This window comes from Gracilinanus agilis, chromosome 3 (assembly GCF_016433145.1).
Source record: "Gracilinanus agilis isolate LMUSP501 chromosome 3, AgileGrace, whole genome shotgun sequence".
NCBI lineage: Eukaryota > Metazoa > Chordata > Mammalia > Didelphimorphia > Didelphidae > Gracilinanus > Gracilinanus agilis.
The window spans coordinates 129,349,571-129,354,251 of NC_058132.1; the positions used below are offsets into that span (position 1 = coordinate 129,349,571).

The 4,681-nt window shown below is 39.3% G+C and overlaps 1 pseudogene; it reads left to right on the forward strand.

Moving 5' to 3' along the window:
- Positions 1–2,104: 2,104 nt before the first annotated feature.
- On the forward strand, positions 2,105–2,938 carry LOC123241260 (annotated as a pseudogene).
- The last annotated feature ends 1,743 nt before the right edge of the window (positions 2,939–4,681 follow it).

The following is a 4,681-nucleotide window of genomic DNA, read 5'->3' on the forward strand; positions in this document are numbered from 1 at the left end:
GGCAACATAGCTCTGGCCCTTATCAACACCTCTACCAGATCTAGAGCAGAGGTTCATACTTTCTTTTTGTGTCATTGATTCTTTGGCAGTCTGATGAAGCCAATGAACCCCTTTTTATAATAAAATTAATACAAATTGAAAGAACTGCTGAATTTCAGCATCAGAAACTAATTTAAGCTCATAGATCCAATCATAATATACCATGGACCTCAAGTTAAGAACCTCTGGTCTGGAGACTTGTCAAACTCCCCCTCCCCTTTACTCAACTGCCCTTTCAGGTTACGCAATTCTTTTTTGGAATGTCAAAGTAGAATTAGCTGAGTTATTCACTGATATTTCCTGAAATAGCAGATTAGATGAATGTAATTCAATGGAAGCCTTTTAAACTCTCACCTGCCATTGATATTTTCCAAGAAGAACTTTTTGCTCTCTTCATTTCAGTAGTGTACCAAGAGACTTTACTCCTAAAATGTCCTGTAGTCAAGGTTGGTTTGGTTTCTTTCTACCAGGTGACTTAAGAGCTAGGTCAGAATCCTGAACTAGAATACAAACCTATTATAATATTTAGGAAACCCTAGAGATATTCTTCATAGTGCTAAATTCATATCAAGAAACAGTATTAACACAGAGAGATGTATTCTTATCAATAATCTTTTCACTGTCATAAAGGATGTCTAATGTAGAATCTAAATGAAAGAGAAACTCCTTAAAGAAGGTAGCAATTACTTTTGTTAGATGGTTACATTATAATGATTGCATGGGGCCACAGAATACTACAGAGCCTACTATATAAGTTCCACAACCATATAAAAGAGCATATCCTGACAAATTCACATAGAAAAAACGAAGTGGATGAAGAATGCTTCTTTTTCAGAATGTGATGCACAGTTGAAAAAACAGCCTATTAATCTAGTACATCAGTGTCTTTATTCTACATGGACACAGCATTTGGACAATAAGTTGTGTCCATGATTGAACAAGAGGAAAAGAATTGATGGGATGTCACTTAACACCTAGTAAAGAACTTTTAACAATCCCTAAATGCTCTCTGAAATAAAATCTAATAATAAACATGGAAAGGATCACATAATTCTGCTTATCTACAGATCATGGAAATCTCTGAAAAAGCAAAGTTCTAATTCATCAATATAACAATAGGGAGATGCAAAGTGGGTCTAAAAAGGCTATGACATATTACCAATGATGATATTCATAAGAAGTAGAATTAGTAAAAATGTATGAAAAGGAGTTAGGTTAATCATGTACCAAGAATGATATATGGTGAAAGGATAGCCTGAATATTGCTCAAGTACCCATGCAATGATAGATTACCCAGAGGAAGGTCTTTGGTGCATTGTGTGTTTCCTTTATAGAAGACTGCAGAAGGTCATAAACAAGAGTCACACAGGACAAGGTATTAGATCAAAAGCCCATTGAAAAGACTAAAGTAACCAGTGATGTCTCTAAGAATTTGTTCTCCTTATATCTAAGCAATATGTTTTGCTCATAAAAAGGAAGTAATAAAGGGAAATGAAGGGAATATAGGAAGTAGGGGCAGAGAGAAGAAAGGCAAAGTAAATTGGTTGTTATTGAGGTACAATTTTGCATCCAACTATTTCACTGGTATCCTAAAAACTCCACTCTTTCTCCTCTAGAATGCTAGTTCTAACCCCATCATTTCACTCTTGTACCACACAACCACCCAGAATTTTCTAGAACAACAACCAAGGTCTTAACTGCTTGGCACCAACCACTGGCTTAGGGACCAAATTTTAATTTGGAGCCCCCATTTTTCCTTGTGTTTTAAGAATTGAGAATTAATTCTGGGATCCTCAAAAATCAGAAGTAAGGAAATATTCAGTTCAAATGACTAAACTCTTTTCCTCATATCTATTCATGCCTGGCTTCCTTTTTGCAATGGTAAATTGCAAATGGCAAATGAAAAAGACAACTCTGCAATATTGGTTTGTAGATAAGGCCCTTTGGAGTCATGGATCTCAGCCCTGTCCCCTTGAATAGAACTCTAATTTCCTAAAATGCTTTCCCTCTTCACCTATGCCTTGTATAATCCATAACTTGTTTTTCAGAGCAAAATTTGGGAGCCATGAGGAGGATGGGGCTGTGGCAGTGGGCAGAAGGGCGGCTAACAAGACCAGTTATGGAGAAGATGGCGAAAGCCTTGGTCACGGGTGGTGGCCCAGGTGCCACATTCCCCCTCCCCCTCCCACACCACTTCTTCTGCCACTGCTGCAAGGGCAAGGTCAGCCCCAAGCTGCCGGATTATTATTGCCCCAGATGTGAATCAGGCTTTAGTGAAGAAGTGACTGATGATTCCAGGTTTTTAGATAGTGGTGGCAGCAGGAAAGATGACAACATTTCTATGCAGTTTGCAGAGCTCTGGGACCATTTGGACCACATGATGTTTTTCCCAGACTTTAGACCATTTCTAAGTAGCAGTCCACTGGACCAAGACATTAGAGACAATGAAAGGGGTCATCAAACTCATACAGATCTTTGAGGATCAAGCAGGCCACCTGGACTGCCAATGACCAGGAGATACTGATCCTGGGGGGAGTTCTTGATCTGATAGATCCCCAGCAATTGAAGGGATCATTCAACAGATCTTTGCAGGATTCTTTGCAAATTCAGCAATTCTGGGAACCCCTCCCCCCTTTTTCAAGCAGTGGGATGCTGCACTACAATCCTGGGGACTATGCCTGGGGTCAGGCAGGGCTTGATGCCATAGCCACCAAGCTCTCTGAGCAGTTGGAAAACACTGGGCTTCCCCCAGCCATGGTTAGAACTGCATCACACCTGTCCTGTTTGCAGAAAGAGCTTAAATGGTGAGGACTCCATTCAGCAAACATGAAACAGTGAGTCCTCTTCAAGTAGTGACTGTAGCAGTAACAGCCAACTTCATGACCCATGGACTTTCTGAAACTCAAGACTTGTTGAGCTGGGGCTGTTGTAGTCTTACTACAAATGTATGTTGTATAAAAAAATAGTATGTGGCTATAGGAATCTCACCAGAATCCCAACCCATAATATTAATGCAACAGGTGCTGTCCCTCTCCAAATTTAAAGGTAATATCTACAGATGGAATTGTATCTACATCCAAATGCCTCTTATTCCTGAATTTGGAGTGATGACTTGATTCAATAATTGTGAAACTTAATTATGTGTCTCTTTCAGAATGAAATAAATTCCTTAAAGGTCTAGTTAGGGTTCTGCTATCTGTCATGCTGCCTTGTAATGGAGGATGCCACTTTCTCCTCCAGCCTCCATCTTCCCCATCAGTGTATTTTAAAGTGAGTGCAGTGGAACCAACACCCCATGGTCCTTTTGGCATAAAGTATTTGTCTTAACTGGATGAAAGTGGCTCCTCCTGGTTGTATTAGCCATGAAGTCAAGTGAAACAAAGCCAGAGCGTTGCCTTGAGCCTCCAGAGCAAACTAATGGACAGTTGAAGTAGAAAAGGAAAAGTCCCTCATTAGTCTGTCTCCTTGGTTTTTTTTCTTTTTAATTTTTTCTTTTTAAAATGATACTTCAGGAGGAGGCAATTCCCTGTAAGAAGACTATACGGTATATTCTGGGGGTCTTAACTGGAGCCCTGACCATGTCCCCTTTTGGGGAAAGGGTAGGGCAGTATGAAAGCTAAAGGGACAGAGGACTGGGATGCTTAGATTTATGGTCTATAATTGTCCTGGTTTCCTGCCTGTTGTCCTGGGGACCTCCTGAAGACATCTCTTCCGGAAATGAATGGGATGTTTCCTGAACTGCTTGTGTGTCTCGTTCATTGGTACTTGATAATTCATTGGTTTTTAGGAATTTAGATTTTTTTGTTGTCTCCTTTTAAACTTTAAAAAAACACATATTTCACTTGTAAACTTTTTCTGTTCTGCCTGGTTCTTGCTGCTGTTGGAGTCATGCCATTTGTGGCCAGGCCCAAGAGTACTTGACTTAAGGAGATATTTGACTTAAGGTCTTGCACTGTTAACCTAAGAGCATCCCTATACACATGTATACAGCTCTGTGGAGCATTCATTTTCTAAAGTTGAATAAATGAAGATGGTTAAGAAAAAAAAATTTAGGAGCCACCTCCTTTTGGGGAAGGACGGTTGATCCTTCTTGCAATCATAAATCCTCTTCCCTTACCCAGGACATTTTTTTATCTATTCTTTTCTGTTTAACTGTCAGTTTGAGGACAGAAGACTACAAGCTCTAAGCGGGAAGAAATTTTTGATTTGGGGGTTTATATCAAAGTTCCTGGCATCCTTAACATTTTTTATTAATCTTCTGACCAATCCCTTCTACTTCAGAGATCATAATGTTAGTAACCATTTCTACACTAATAATAGTCACAGGAGCTTACTGAAAGCCTGAAATGGTTATGAGAGTGCTCAATCAGGAGTCCACTGGCAAGATTTTGTTGAGAATCTGACACCTCCCCAGATATATCTGAATAATAACCTGTGAAGAGAAACAAGGAGAACCCTATCTATAATAGCCTCTGTTTTATTCATTCCTTATTTGGCATTAATCAGATTTTTCAAAGTTCTTATTTCCTTGCCTCTTGCAAATTACAGGATGTAAGTAGACCTCAGAATGAGGATATTTATGTTCAATAAAGAACTACTTATATTTGTTTCCACAAAGCCTGGCATATTGTAGGCACTTAAT